Source organism: Odocoileus virginianus, chromosome 1 (assembly GCF_023699985.2).
Source record: "Odocoileus virginianus isolate 20LAN1187 ecotype Illinois chromosome 1, Ovbor_1.2, whole genome shotgun sequence".
NCBI classification, from domain to species: Eukaryota; Metazoa; Chordata; class Mammalia; order Artiodactyla; family Cervidae; genus Odocoileus; species Odocoileus virginianus.
Window position 1 is genome coordinate 43,774,816 of NC_069674.1, and position 17,492 is coordinate 43,792,307.

Here is a 17,492-nt window from a genome sequence, read left to right on the forward strand (position 1 = left end):
CTGATAAAAATATTTTATGGACCACACCTCTGGGTTAACATGAGCAAAACTTTACATGGCTATCTAATGCCCCTCACCTTGAGAAGGTAGCAGTGATCAGGATTGCCAGCTTCTTCCTCAGGTGTGATGCCATCTGAGTGATTCTCAGGCCCCTACACCATGTACTAAGAGCCACACGGATAAGAATTGTAACTTTTTTGTGTAATGCTTGTTGTTATGTACGTGAGTGCTTTTATTTGTCCTTTTATACCATAAAGCTTAAATAAAATTTTACAAAGAATCAGAAGCTCAACAGAAAATAGATGATGAGGAAGGTGATGTGATCTAGGTGAAGAAAGAACCATTTGCTAGTATGATTTTCCACTGAACAGCCACTTACCTCACTACAGATTCACCTCACTACAGATTCAGCAACTTGCCTTGTAAGTTTTCCAGAAGCAAACAGTGCTCCTGCTTGCCTTGTGGAATTACAGAGAAGGAGGAAACTAGGCCCCTTCAAAAATAAACCTATGGAAGAATATTTCTGTGATGGTTCTGCTTTACTGGGAGAATTTCCAGCTTGCAAACCACAGACATGAAAAGTTCCATATTTTTTGAAGTCTAATCCAATTAGAATAAGGCCCAAAACATTCAAGGATGAACTCCCCTTGTCTCCCACTATAAAACCCAGAATTATATGTTAGGTAAAGGAAAATGTAAAATAGAATGAATATGGTTAGAACTTGGAGCAACTAGCGTGAATCTCAAAATTTAAACCGTATAGCTCCCAGTTGTATTTTACACAGCAAGATTCAGATGAGGAAGGTAAAGTAGAATCTACCATGGAGGATCCAAAATGTTACCACCTGAACCCATATATCATTCTTAGAAAAAATGAATCTTGGGACAAGTAAACTTTGTGTGTATTCAGATAGAATGGAATGAGTTTACAGCATCAATTACAGGGAATTCTTCCTAAGATTCAATAACATGATTATAACCAGACTGCTAAATCTAACTTCTTATCCATGGAATTCTCCAGGCTAGAATACTGGATTGGGTTGCCATTTCCTTCTCCAGTAAGAGGTATGCAGAAACGAGTTAGATGACACTATGAGGTAGAAGAAGCAACTGGATAAATAAGCGGGACCCATTCATCAATAAGTCAATATCAAAAAAGATGGGGAGAGGGTAGAAGAGGAAAGGTGCCCAGTCTAACAAGATTAAGGAAACATAGAAACTAAAAACAACCTTAACTGGATCTTAAACAAATGAACTTTATAAAACATTTTTGACTAATTAGTGAAATTTTAAATTGCAATTGATGAACTTTTGTTAATGATAATATTAATGATTTCATGATATTGTCTGATATTTTAATAGTAGAAAATGTTCCATTTTTGGATTGGTACAAAAATATTTAGGTTTGAGATGTTCTTAATATACATGTAATTTACTTTAAAATTATTCAGCAAGAAAATGAAAAGAGCAAATGTGGCAAAATGTTGATATTTGTTAAAATCAAGGTAATGAGTAAACAGGAGTCATTTTATATTCTACATTTTTCCTTATAATTGAAAATTTTATTAAGAACTGGATTTTAAAAATGCATATAATAAGTTTGATGTTAACATTTCTTTACTTTTTTATGTGTAAATGGATTAATGATGTCAATAGGAATCTTTTATATATAATGTTCCTAAAACAGCCAAAAAATTGTCATAACTGCTATTATGATTTAGATGTAAGATACAATGAGTTTGACACTAACTTCATTTGTTCACTCATTCTTCATTTATTCTTCTCATTCAGTAAATGATATAGTTGCATCATTCTCCAGAAACCACTGAATTTTTAATTTTGGTATCTCATAGATCTACTTGCTCAAGTTACTAAAACCATCTGAATTTAAATTTTATCAGCTATAAAATGAGGATATTAATAAATATGTCATATTATATAGGGCTTCCTTGATTGATCAGTTTTAAAGAATCTGCCTGAAGTGCAGATCATGTATTGGTGAATAATCTACTTGCAAATGCAGTAGATACAAAAGATGTGGGTTCAGCCCTTGGTTCAGGAAGATCCCCTGAAACCTGCTCCAGTATTGTTGCCTAGAAAATACCATGGAAAGAGGAGACTGGCAGGCTACAGCCCATGGGGTCCCAAAGAGACAGACATGACTGAGTACACACACACATTTTTTGAAGAATAAGTAAGTTACTAAGTAAAAGGTGTTAGAATCCAATAGTAACAAAGTGGATGGTAGCATTTTTACAAATAGTGGTGTCACTGACATTAAAAGTATAATTATAAAAGTAGATTATTTTCCAAAAGTTTTTTTTTCCTGCTTCAGAGCATTCCTCATCTCCTTTTAAGCAGTTTTCCTATTGAAGAATTATAGCAAACTTTATTGCATATGCCAGATTAGCTATTTCTTAAAAAGTAGAACCAAAATCCTAAATTATCCTTATGATTTAAGGATTATAAAAATCATAAGCATGGACATGTTTCAAAGAAAGATTTTTCTCCTGTATTGTGGAATCATTCAGATTATTTCTGTTAGTGAGCATTTTAAATAAAAATTATAAAATACTCAAGAGGTTTCGGGACTAATGTGCAAACACTTTGTTACATTTTGAAAGATACCAAATGAATTTACCCAGTAAGTTTGCATTAGAGATTGGATAATTGGTGCAGAGCAGTGCAATTATTTCTTATATATGTTCTTTTGAAACACCAGTGCCCATGAAATCTCTGGATTATACTTTCTAAATAAAATAGCACACTGTTAAAGTTTCAGAGTCTAGAAATATTTGATATCAGAAACAGACTCCTTAATTAAATAGATCATGCACAGAAAGATCAGGTGACCACCTTCCTTAATTGAATTTTAATAATTTGGTAACTATAGTACTACCATTGATGCAGTTGTCATCAAAGGCTCTGTGTTTCAATTTCCATTCTTAATTTTCTTACCTGTTTATAAATGTCTGCTGTAGGCTGAAGCCTACAATGCAAGGTTTTGTTAATAATAGATTTAAGATAAAACTGTGATAGAATGTATGTTCCCCCAATAGAGAAGGCAGTGTTGTACTTCATAGGAGAGGTGGTCTCTCTGAGCTCACTTCCCAAGAACTGATTACAGCTGAAACAGAATGAGTGGGAACTAATCAAATGAAACCAAATTTCTTGGCTGGTTCAATTCATTTGTACAATTGATGAGGACACGCAAAATAATTAGTCACTATTCTTAAGTCACTAAGACAGTCTTAGGGAAAATTAGACTGGGGAAAAAGTGCCAATCAAAAAGTGCTTGATTTGACTCATGGTAAAAATACAAAAATTGAGATGGATGTGGACTAGAATGTAACTGTTATACCCAAATATTTATGTTGCATCACTAAACGGATAATGTACCTTTTATATTGAATAGTCTATTCAGAATGCAGAGCATGGCTAAAACTATGACATATCCCTAACAATAAAATACCTGGAGTAATAAAATAATCATATATATCAGCCAGACATATATAGTAAGTAGCCAATATATATTCTATTACTTGAATGTTTATCTCTTCTTAAGAAATAGAACATTTCCAAAATAACAATAAAACTGCACTAGATATAATTTGAGCTGAAAAATTCATAATGCAATTTGGGATTTAACAATGCTTATAATGTATATTAAGAATGCCTAGAAATAGTCAAATTGTGAAGCATGAAAGCATAGTTTCCAACACTATTCCAATTTCTAACAAGTTCAGGGGCATTCTAAAACCACTTTCAGGTTCAAGAATTTTCATAAAACTCCCTGAAAACTTATATTTATGACTACTGTTTATTAAAGTGAAAAATACAAATTTTGCAAGCAGTCAAAGGAAGAAAAACATAAAGCAGAGCCTAGTAGGATTCCAAACATGAAACTTGCATTCTCCTTTCCTGGAAATGACATGTAACAATGGGCACAGATTTTGCCAAATAAGGAAGCACAACCAAGATTCTGTCTCTATAGGTTCCACTATAGCTTTAATACACAGGTATCAGTGGTGGATTGTTCACACGGCTGAACCGTCTCTAGGTCAACTGATATCACAAGAGCCAAAGCTTCCACTCTAGGTCACACTGTTGGTCCTTATGGTGGGGACAGCCGCCATCCTCAAGCCACTGGGTATATATGACCTGACCCCAACATCCAATGTACCCAGCCCCCGACTCAAACAAAGATGCTCCTATCAGGTATTAAATAGATATCTCGGAAACCAAGTGCAAAAGCGAGATATTTCTTTGATTAAGGCCAAAGTCTTTACTACACAATGACTATTAAATGATCATTTCACACCTAGGTGTGAAGTTAAATAAAATAAGTAATATCAATAGATAAGTATATTGTGAATCTCTGGTTTCACTATGAATTTTCTTAACTAGGACAATATAATCATCTACTCTTAAACATTCTATTCCCTAGAAGTCAATGAGTATTCAGTTTATGTAGTTGGATGCATAACCAACCTCTCCACTATTGAGACTTCCAAAAGCATTTTAATCTCAAGTCATTTTATTTTAATCATCAAACATTTTTATAGATCCATGTCTACTCTCAGTTGTTTTTGACTCACTAAGAAAGCTTTTCATCATACCACGTGCCACCTTCTCCCACCTTCTTAAATATAATTATAACAATATTAACTCTTGGTTCGCCCTTTGTTCAGCTCAGGGACTTCTCAGCTAATTTATTCAGCTCAGTCTCATTTCAGTTTAAAACTATCCCTTGGAAGATAATTTAAGTTAATGGAAATGAGTTAATGACCATCAAATAGACCTGAATTAAATATTTTAGGAATTCTAATTATTGAGTCTGATCAGTTCTAACATATGATTACTAATATCCCCATTTTTAAGGAGAATTATTCATAAGGATTAACATTTTCAAAGTGAATAAGATTATCTGGTGCCACTCTGAGAACAAAATACAAGGCATATTGATTTTATAAATACTTGTATAAATAAAAATTGTGTAATTTTTTTTCATGAAAATTTCCATTTAGAATATTATTTATCCAGATGGAGAATATCTATAAGCAGAGAACCCAGAAATAGGACAGAAAAAGCTGACAATCAATTACCCTAATGCCATGATCATGAAGAAGGAAACACATTAGATGAACAATTGATTGCAAAGTTGGAGTCAGAACACAGCTTTGCCATGAATGGGGCTGAAAAACACCCTTGTGTCCATGGAAGGGTTCAGGGATACTGCTTCTGTGCCAGAACTTAGTATTAGTCTGCAGGAATATTCTTCTCTAAAGAATATCTCCTATGTGGATATTAATTCATATTACACTTCTCTAAGGTTCATCTACAATGATTTGGCATTCACCACAAAGAGGCCAACATATGACCAACACTTACAGAAATCTTGAGGACAAATGTCTTTAAAAAGAGCTCTTTTCTAGTGGAAAATGACTATTTTTAACCAAAGTAAAACTAGTCCCCAGTCTAAAAAACAAGATGACATATATCGAATGCTTATTATATATCATGTGCAGTGTATATATTATTAATTCAATCCTCCTGCACAGATGATTCTATTTTTATTTTCAAGGAAGAAATTAGGTGCACAAGGGTTGAAGAACCTCTCCCAGATGAAGCTGCTAAAGTGGCCAGTGAAAGATTCAATCCCTATTTTACAGTTTTCCAAAGACTATTATTTCTCATACTCTTGTCTCACCTGTTGCAAGGTCATACCAAAATGGCCCAGTTGCTCTGAATCTAGCATTGTGAATAACCTTATTGATGGATCTGATTGTTTCAATGCTTTTTTGAAAGACAGAGATGCTAATAACTTTCAGGGAATGAGATGGCCAGCCTGCTTTCAAATCTCTATCTGGCACTTGTTAGCGTGCAACCTTCAGCACATTACTCAAATCTCTACACAAATTTTCCTCCTATGTGAACTAGGTATGACATAGCCAACTTCATAAGTTTTCTATACACACTAAATAAGAAAATGTAAATAAAGCACTTAGCATAGTACTTGATACTAAGGTGTGAGACAGCTCAGCAGCTTCCCTGGGAGACAAACACAAGGAACCCCAGCATTAAACTGATTGAAAATTTGATGCTAGGAACCCAGGTTTTTTGATAAAGCATCTTAAATACCAGGAAAACATAAACTGGACCCAGTACTGCCAAAAAAGAGTGAAGATAAGTCATACCTAAGGTCATTGACCTGCTCATCATTTTTTTTTAAGGCTAACAAAGTTGAGAGTTGCAATTACAAGAGCTAAAACTGCCCAATGATCATACATGAAGATGGAAGATATAGTTAACTGAACATCTGAACTGAAATCATACAAGTTCTAGTTACATTTACTGAAATGCTGAATTCAAGGAGTTCAAGGTCTGATTCTATGCATAAGACTTTTTAGCTCTTTTTAAATAAGTGATATTAGTGACTGATCAGTGACTGCCTAACACTCTTTGCTTATTACAACAGAAGCAGTTAATATCTATTGAAGGGTCACCATGCTGCTAGAAAGGTTCTAAGATGTCTAGGTATGTTAATTCAAGGAATTCTCACAAGTTTCTTATGAGGTAGCTTCTATTGTTATCTCAGTTCTACAGGCTAGGAAACAGGCACATAGAGGTGAAATGGCTTGCCCAAGGACTCACAGATCAGAACCAAAGAAATTTGAGCCCCATGTCTTACTACTACACTGTATTGACTCTCTAAGTCAAAAGTGGCTGAAATCTATGAAATAAGAGACATTAAGTGTACTAACACCTACTTGATAGTATAGGTAAAAATTTCTATCTAAGGATTCAAAAACAAGCATACACTTTGTTTACAGAAAATTACTTTCAATGCCCTTCCAAATAAATATAAAAGGAACATTAAAATCTCTAACAAGGAGCTCCCATGCGACTCCCTGTGGCCTTGAACACAATACAAGGAAGCATACTTCAAAAACTACGTTTGCTTCTGTTTTCAATCCTAGTTTTCACGTGGAGTTCTTTCTCTCATTCCTAAACTTTACAGTAAAAACTTTCATTTACACAGAAAAGTATATTGAAATGATAGTACCATCAATAAGCACCTACACACTCTATCTAGATTCATCAGTGGTACCATTTGGCTATTCATACTTTGCCTTTCCTTTACAAACACATGTGTGTGTGCTGTCACATCAGTTATGTGTGACTCTTTGCAAACCTTTGGACTGTAGCCTACGAAGCTCCTTTGTCCATGGGATTTTCCAGGCAAGAACACTGGAGTAGGTCGTTATTCTCCCCTCTAAATCTTCCTGACCCAGGGGTCAAATCTGCATTTCTTGTGTCTCCTGAATTGGCAGGTAAGTTCTTTACCACTAGTGCCATCTGGGAAGCTCCTTTACACACACACACACACACACACACACACACAGTGGGTTGATATTTCAAAACTAAGTTGCATACCTATTATTTCACTTCTTAATACTTCCTCATGAACCCCTCAAGAACAAAGTATTCATTTGGTACTTTATTGGGAATATTCTTCATTTGATTTTCTGTATCTCAGCTTTATAAGTGAGACTAAATCAAAAGATACCCAAGTCTTATACATCTTAACTGATTCAGAAAGTCTGAATATGAATAGAATGACTTTTGTCTGGAATTGCTAGTGAAAGTATGTGTAAGTCTTTAGTAAATGCTCCTGTCACAGTCAAGTACTATCATCATCCTCAAATAAAAAAGATGTATAAATCACAGGGTTGCTACATGCTGAATTCAAGTACAGCTCAAGGCTCTCGTGTGATTTGTCATCATTTTTAAAATTATGTCTGGGTCCAGATGGTGCTCATCCCCCAAAACTTTTGTATATGGAAAGGGGCCCTCACTATTTGCTCTACTTGGTTTAAAACTCAACATACAAGTCTTAAAACTCCAATAAACAGTGAACATTCTTTAGACATTAAACAATGAATATTCCTCAATGCTGTCACACACAAAAATATTGTGAATTTGGTAAATTATCTCACATATTTAAAACATTGTAAACTTAATAAAACACTATAAATGTTGGAGTTTGAGAAAAACATCTACTTCTGCTTCATTGACTATGCTAAAGCCATTGTGTGAATCACACACACTGTGGAAAATTCTTAGAGAGTTGGGAATTACAGACCACCTTACCAGTCTCCTGAGAAACCTGTATGCAGGTCAAGAAGCAACAATTAGAACTGGACATGGAACACCTGACTGCTTCAAAATTGGGAAAGAATATGACAAGACTGTATATTCTCACCTTGCTTATCTAACATCTATGCAGAGTGCATCATGCAAAATGCCGGGTGGGATAATTCACAATCTGGAATCAAGACTGCCAGGAGAAACAACAACTTCAGATATGCACATGATCTCACTCTGGTGGCAGAAAGTAAAGAGGAACTAAAGAGCTTCTTGGTGAAGGTGAAAGTGGAGAGTGAAAAAGCTGCCTAGGAACTCAACATTAAAAATCTAAGATCATGGCATCTGCTCCCATCACTTCATGGCAAATAGATGGGGTAAAGGTGGAAATAGTGACAGATTTAATTTTCCTGACCTCTAAAATCACTGTGAATGGTGACTGCAACCATGAAATTAAAAGATACTTGCTCCTTGAAAGGAAAGCTGTGACAAACCTAGACAGTGTATTAAAAAAAAAACAAAAACACAGACATCACTTTGTCAACAAAGGTCCATATAGTCAAAGGTATGGTTTTTACAGTAACCATACATGGATGTGAGACTTGGACCATAAAGAAGGCCGAGTGCTGAAGAACGGATGCTTTTGAATTGTGGTGTGCTGGAGAAGGCTCTTGAGAGTTCCTTGGACAGCAAGGGGATCAAACCAGTCAATCCAAAAGGAAAACAACCCTGACTATTCATTGGAAAGACTGAAGTTAAAGCTGAATCTCCAATACTTTGGCCACCTGATGCAAACAGCTGACTCATTGGAAAAGACTTTGGTGCTCAGGAAGATTGAGAGCAAGAGGAGAAGGAGGTGACAGGATAACATGGTTAGATAGCATCATCGACTCAATGGACATGAGTTTGAGCAAACTCTGGGAGACAGTGAAGGACAGGAAAGCCTGGTATGATATACTCCGTGGGATCACCAAGAGTCAAACAATATTTTATGACTGAACAATAAGAAGAAAATACTTCTAATATAAACTCTTTATAATATTGAGAGCACTGTAACATTTAGGCAGAACATAGCATAGGAATATAAAATGATGTGTCAGAGTATGGACTATGGAGTCATACCACCATATGGCTCCAAATTCAGCCATATCCAAACTGACTTCTCCCACTTAATATCTATATGAGTTTGGGTAAATTGTGCCTCATTTCTCACATCTATAAAAAGGAGATTATAATATTTATCTCATTGTCCAATTGTGAGAATTTTTTGAGAGTCGTGAGAATATCAGCAGAACTTTGATAAGATCGGGGATACCATCAGTTAAAGTGTTAGTTATATCTGAAAATATCACAATAATTAGAGAAGCAGTTCTCAAAATTTCTGGTCTCTGAATTCCTATATTGAGAATCTCAAGATGTTTTGTTTTAATTGGTTATGTATAACCATGTAGGAAATTAAAATTGAAATTAAAACATTAATTCATTAAAAAAATAAAATATGTTCAAAGAAACACTATATTTTAGTAGAAAATAACTACATCTTCTCTCAAGAAATAATGAGAAGAGTGGTGGTATTTTACATCTTGGCACAAGTCTTTACCTGACATCTATGAAGTCAGACATTAGATTCTCATATTTGCTTCTGAATGCAGTATGTAATACTATGTCCTTTTGGTTGAAGTATCTGAAGAAAATCCAGACTCACACAGATATGTAGTTGGAAAAAAGAGGACTATTTTAACAGATTTTTCAGAAAACAGATCTTCCATTCTTCTTGATACTGACACCAAAATTTGACAAGTGATTGTCTTCTAAAACTTCATTGCAGTGTGCATTCTGAAACTGAATCAATGCTCATTGCTACATTCTCTTACATTATACTCTGTTACACTGAATGGTCTATTTTGCACTTGGGTCTTTTCTTGTAGAAAATGGATGAGTTTTCTACATTGATCACTTGAAAAATACTGGCTCACTGAGTCATGCCATTCTTGCAAATATCAACATATTTTATAAAAACATATTTGTTAATATCACCAACACCTTTATCTGAAAACTCTGTAAGGATTGGGAATCTCTCAAACTCATGGTGACTATCTCAATTTTTCCTGAATTCTAATTTTCTCTTAAAAGCATGAATTTTTCATTGCCAACAAATACTATCAGTTGATTTTCTTTGAAGTGACAAGATGACTTCTTTTATTTTAAAGTAAATGTGTGCCAAATACTCAAAAGCCATATTTTGTCTGTCAGTTAAGTTTTCAAGTAAAAATTGTATTCCATGAAAAGAAGGAGATTGTTACAACTCTCAACTCAAATGGACAAGTGTTCTTTCTAAAGAAAGCCATGATAGTCAAAAATGCTTTTTTGTGTACTTCTCAATTTGTCAAAGAAAATATTAAGCAGACATGTGCTCTCTTGCTTGTGGACAAGATGGAATAAAAGGGACAGAATAGATCCTCCTCCCATCTCGGCAAAAACAGACAAAACATATGAATCAAATGTTTTTAAAAACACTGGGTATCAACCAAAAAAGCACTGATTCTTGACAGATGGAAAATAAAAGAAGTCATTCCTACAAGTGCCCTATTTCATTCCTTCAAGAGAGTTTCTAGGTCAGGGTACAAAGATAGAGAATGCAGAAGGGCTCATGGACTCTCCGAGATGAGGAGACTGAGGATCCCAGTGGCTAAGTGTTCACAGGATAGAAAAGTGAACAACAGAGAGAGAGCCCTGGAAATCTTTTCAGGGTCTCCCTCATGTGTTCCTTAGGGTGCTGATTAGCAATATACTTATCCTTAATGTGTGTGTTTATACTATTTATTCATTCATGTTATTATTATATTATTATTATTCCTACTTTTATATCCTCCCAAGGTTTAGCATTTTAACTAGATATTTATTTTGGAAGTCTCTTGATTAACAAAAAATTTCCCACTTCAAAATAGCAAGAATTCTACCACAGGATAAATGTCATTGCTGGTTCTGGATTAAGGACTAAGTGATTCTTGGCAAAACTCAGATTACTTGATTTGTTGCACTGAGCAAATCCTATCCTTTCTCTTCATTTCCAGGAAATATGGTTTACTTTTTTTGTTATTTATTTTCTAAATGGTCAGTGTTACCTAGGTTATCATACTTGTATAGTTACCTATACAAATTTTTTATTATACTCAAAAGCTTCTGTTGGCTTTATCTGTAATTTAAGATCATTTGAATGCTCATCCAGCCATTTTATCCACTAGAAAATGAAGGTTTGAATCTGATACAGTAATTCTTCCATTTAGAACATCTGGCTAAATTAGCATCCTGAAATAGGATATTATAATAATGCATATGACCACCAGAGTTGATCAACTGATGGATAACCTTCCCACCTAGCCATCATTGGCTGAAATTATTTGGTAAATAGGTATCTGCTATAATGTTCTATCTTGTAGACTTCTCAGCAGAATTCTTACTGTTAGAGAATATGTGGCTACTCAAAATTAATCCTCTTCATTCTTTCTTTTAGATTCTGATTATACACAGACATTCATATATATATATATATACATATTTAATTTGTACATGCAGGAAAAAGTAAACTCAAAATATTTATATTGATTTCCTCTTTTAGGCATACATTTCTATCTTGCTTATCAGTAATAATTATATAAATGTATATATATATGTATAATTATACATAAACATTGCAAAGATATATGTATATGTAGAATATATATACACATGTACTAAAATTATTAAAATCAATAAAAATGTACTAAAATAAAAAACCAACCATCTACCATCTATCAAGGTTTTCCATTTTTGGCATTACAACTACTCCAGTGTGTATTTTAATGAAAATTTTAATTTTAATGAAACTTTTTAAGTTTCATTTTTAACTTATGGCCTTTAATAGACTTGAAATGTTTCCATTACTTAAGATTTCAAGCTTACATTTTTTTCTCTTAGCTGATGACCAACTCCTTCAGCTAGATTATGCATCTATCTAGTAATTGTCCTGATATATTTTTTAAACTTCCCTCCTTTTTGCAATGATAGAAGGTTTTATGCCCATGAATTATCTCTGTCCAAGAATAGAATAAAATCTTCTCTAAGAGACACCAGTTCACTTTTTTTTGCAATTGAGATTAAAAATCATAATCTTGGCATAAGGAGGTGTACATGAGACGCTGTAACAGTTTCTGATGTTAACACTTCTGATTTTAAAGTAATACAAACATCAATTAACTAAGACAATGAGCACTGTAGTTTTGTTCAGGACTGACAGAACAATGAAAGTTCAGGGGTGTTTTTTCTATATGTGCATGAATTCCTTTTCTTTTTTTTAAAGAAACACTTCCTCTCAAGCTTATTTCTATTTTCTATTTTAAAGTCTGGATGAACCACTTCAGGCGACTGAGGCTTGTACCTATCCATTCAGTGACCTGAGCAGTATGAGTTGCAGACCAGTCTTCAGCAGTGGGCTGAGCACCCCTCCTGCCATAGGGACTGCTGAACAGGCCCCAGAACACCTAAACCTCTAGATACCTCTGTGATCTCAATTGAATAGCAGTTAACTCAGGTGCTGGGCCAGCCTATTAACCCCGAACGGTTCCTACTTGGTCACTGCCTTTGCAGCAGGGGCTCATTCTTGCTTTTCAATCTCTTCAGGCTCTCTGTCGAGCTAGAGATGAGGTGTGACCTCCTATGACATTACCATGGAAATGGTACTGCACATGTGCAGAACCTCCTGGGCTAGCATCCACCACTCAGACCCACCGAGTGAGCTCCCTCATTGCTGCCTAGGATGGCAATGTCTACAAAGTGCAGAAGACAGTCTCGTCACACAGAGCAAGGTGGGCAGGTTAGCATAAGGCATCCCTGTGAGAGGCTGGTGGTCTAACGGGATCAGTAACCTCCTGAAGGCTGTTCTCAGAAGGCTAGCAGTTCCCAGAAGTCTGTCTGGATCCAGTGAGTGAAGTTTCCAGAAGTGAAACAGCCAGAAATATGAGTAGCTTTAGTGGCAGCAGCAAACATCAGCCCAACTCTCTGGTCAGTATTCCTGGAGGAAATGACGCTGACATCAGCCAGGTTTTCCATGGGAACAATGGCATAAGCTTCCAGCAGAAGCTTCCTTCAGATTTTCTTTAGATTTATGGTGTAAGACATCTCTTTTCCTTTTGTAGATGTAGTGTTCCATATGGAAGTCAAGATCCATGCCAGCTCAGAGGATTCCCACTACAAGGCATTTGAGGACATCCCCTTCCTTCATCCGTTGGACACCAAGGGCTCTGGACGTTGTGAAAGCTTCCCTTAATTCATGAGAGGAACCCAGAACAATGCTATGTGAACCCCTACCTAGGTAGCTCTGTGCAGAAAATATTGCTGTGGAACTTCATGGAAAGTAGGTGCCTCCCATGGATATCAACATTTCATTCTACATTATTCTAGGACATTCTGCATGTTAGCATTCCATCATATATTTTGTTAAGACTTTTAAAATATTTATTCCCCAAAGCTACATTTCTGGTAACCCAAAGAACAAGGATCTATGAAACCAAATAAAGAAAAGCAAACTGATAAACAGAACATCTGAGGTCAAATTTCAACATAATGTTTTGTTAAATCTACTTTATTGTGGTACAATTTAATAATTTTTAATTAAACTTATTCAAACTAAGAAAAAGCAAAGACAGCTCACCTATTTCTCTCACCTTTCACACCATGCCTCTGGCAACCACTAATCCATTCTCTGTATCTATAAGCTTGTTTATTCTTTATGATTTAGATTTCATATAAAAGAGAGATGATAGGGTATTTGTCTTTCTCTGAGTTATTTCCCTTAGTATAAAGCTCTCAAGATCCATTCATGTTGTCACAAATGGCGAGATTTTATTATTTTTATGGCTGAATAATATTACAATATATATAATGGTATATGTATGTATATTATAGTTTCCTCATCTACTCATCCATTGATGAGAGATACTTTGTTTTCATATCTTGGCTATGGTAAATAATGACTAATGAACATCATGGGGGTGCAAATAGCTTTTTAAATTAGTGGTTTTGTTTTCTTCAGGCAAATACACAAAAGAGGAACTGCTGTATCATATGGTAGTTCTGTAATATTTTTATTGAGAAAGCTCTAGACTTTTTTCCATGGTGGTTGCACAAATTTAGAATCCCACCAACAGTACTTGAGGGCTCCCTTTCTCCATATTCTTTTGAGTATTTTTTATTTTTAGTTTTTTAAAATAGCCACTCTAACAGGTATGAGATGGTGTCTCATTGTGGTTCCAATTTGCATTTCCTTGATGAGTAAAGATGTAGAGCAACTTGTTACTTGCCTTTTGGCCATGTGAAAGTCTCCTTCAGAAAAAAAGATATATAGTTAGATCTTTTATCCATTTTTAAATTGAATTATTTGGTTTCTTCTTTGAGTCCTATGAGTTCTTCATATATTCCAGATATTAGCTTTTTCTCAGATACATGATTCACAAATATTTTTTCTCATTCATAGATTGCCTTTTCATTTTGTTGATGGTTTCTTTTGTTATACAGAATCATTTTGGTTTGCTGTAGTCTCATTCATTTTATTTTTGCTTTTGTTGCCATTGCTTTTGGTGTCAAACTCAAAAAAGAAAAAGCTCATGTCCAGGACTAATGTTAAAGTGCTTACAGCCTACGCTTTTTTTTAATATATTTTATGGTTTCAGGCTTTACAGACTATGTTTTCTTCTATGCTTTATAGTTTCAGGCTTTGCATTCTAGTACTTAATTCTATTTTACATTTTTGTGTATGGTATAATTTTTGTGTATGGCATAAGATAGTGATCTACTTTCATTCTCTTTCATGTGACTGTCTAGTTTTCCCAATACCATTTATTGAAGAGACTATAATTTCACCATTGTATATTCTTTGCTCCTTTGTTGTGAATTAATTAACACACATGCATAGATTTACTTCTGGATTCTCTACTGTGGTCTGTTGATCTATGTGTCTGTTTTTTTATGCCAATAACATATTGTTTTAATAGCTTTGTAGTATAGTTTGAAATCAGAGAGCATGATGCACCCAGCATTATTCTTCGTTCCAAACATTGCTTTGTTATATAGGATCTTTCATGGTTTTATACAAAATTTAGGAATGTTCATTCTTGAATTTGTATATTGCTTTGGCAATATGAATCTTTAGACTAGATCACAATATAAGCTATATTCCTCTGTAATTTTTATGTTATTACGATTGCATTTTGTTAAAAAATAGTTATAAAGAGAATTTTGCGCATGATTTTTATTTAAAGACTTTTTACACAGAACTGACACTCTCAATAACTATCTATAATATGTGAAGCTCAAATTATTTCTGATTATAGCCTCCCATTTAAAGATAAACTTCAAATGACTACAGCTCACTGGTATGTGTTAAAAAAGTAAGTAGATGCTAAAAATTAGCCCCTATGAAAGAATTTTTTCACTGTAATTTTTTAAATTGTTTTACTTACCTGAAAAAGTCTGACCTCATTTTCTTAATAGTGTTTCTAGAAGAAAAAAATTCAGCAATTTTGATGTAACTGTGGAAATGCTTTAAATGTAAAGCAACTAGGAACCTGGACCTAGCCCTGTTCTAATCACTAAACTGTGAGGTTCCCTGGTGGCTAAGATGGTAAAGAATCTGTCTGAAATGGGGGGGGGGGGGGGCTGGGTTTGCTCCCTGGGTTGGGAAGATCCATGCAGAAGGAAATGGCTACCCACTCTCGCATTCTTGCCTGCAGAATTCCATGGACGAGAAGCCTACAGTACGTGGGGCCACAAAGAGTTAGGACAGAGTGACCAACACTCTCAGTTTTCTGAGTATCTCTGGTTCTGTTTCCTTACCCAACCAAGATAAACTCACAAATGTAGAATCAGCTATTCTCAAACTTCTTTTTTTTTTTTTTTTTATCTTTTTGGCTCTTATTTTACAAATAGCAGAGACTATTTGAGAAACTTGACCTTCTTGCATTAGATAAATAGAATTAAAGCTCTCCATTAAACTAATGATAAAACAGACATTTAAATAGAATGGCAAGATACCTTTTCCACATTATTAGCAGAAATAATGAAATTGAAACTACATTGGCCTCCTAGACCAGTCTTTTTGAAACCCTCAAACTCTTTCCATGTTCTTTATTTGTCTAAAATCACCTAAGGGCTGAGTGCCTACCGTCCTCATTTTAATACCATAGCAACATACCCTGCACACGTAATCATCTAATTTTTTAAAAATTTAACTGAAGTACCTCAGTTAATCCTCACTGCCACCTTAAAAGATAAGCTGTTTTCAATCCATTTTATTGATTAACAAAATAGGATCAGAAAGGTTAAGTAATTGCCTTGAAATCCCAAGGACCCATATATGACAAAAGTAAGATTACACTGTCAGATCTTCTAAAGTTTAAAAAAAAAAAAAAGGTGGATAACTCTAATTACAGAAGTGATCCTTTTTTCCTTGAAATCCTTGAAAAGGATTAATTTTACATTAGCAGTAAAATGTTTTCTTAAGAAGAGGAAGACGGCTGATCCAAAGAAAGCAGAAAGGAAACACTGAAAGGAGGATAGGAAATTTAGATTTGAAAATTTGCATTAATTGAGTCTAAATTCACAGGAGGTTAAATAAAAGCATCAAATACAAATTGAGTTTAGCACCAGAAAGATACACTGAGATACTTTCAAACTGACAGTCCAGCTGAAGTCCTTCAGAGTTCATATCTATACACGAGTATAGATCTCATGTTAGGTGATCCTACTGCAGTAAAATTAAAAAAAAAAAATTAAAGGAAAAGATAAATGGCTAGACCAGATGTAGAACAGCTCTGCTTCTTCAATCTATGAGATCTGTTCCTAGGAACAAGATGGTAGGAGAAGGCTAATATTTTTGTCCACATTGTTTTGTTCTGCTTTCCCCGCAGGTAAAAAGCAGGTGGAAGTTAGGCTGGCTTCAGCCTAGAGGAAATTTCAACAGCAATGACTGAAGTCAATAACACTTAAAATGACTGAGGATAAATTGAGAAAGTAGCACTGACATATACACACTTCCATGTGCTAAGTCACCTCAGTTACGAAGTGAAGTCATGAAGTCATGAAGGGTTGCAACGCAACCCCATGGACTGGAGCCCACCAGACTTCTCTATCGGATTCTCCAGGCGAGAGTACTAGAGTGGTTGCATTTCCTACTCCAGGGGATCTTCCAGACCCAGGGATTGAACCCTAGTCTCTTATGCCTCCTGCACTGGCAGGCGGGTTCTTTACCATTAGCGTCAGCTGGGAGACCCCACACTAGCATGTATAAGAGAGATAACTAGCATGAAGCT

The 17,492-nt window shown here is 35.0% G+C and overlaps 1 protein-coding gene and 1 pseudogene across 1 annotated transcript in view; both read right to left on the reverse strand.

Moving 5' to 3' along the window:
• The window catches only part of ZNF804B (zinc finger protein 804B), a 522,963-nt gene that overhangs the window by 431,909 nt on the left and 73,562 nt on the right, over positions 1-17,492 (reverse strand).
• On the reverse strand, positions 12,219-15,664 carry LOC110139564 (small ribosomal subunit protein uS2 pseudogene; annotated as a pseudogene).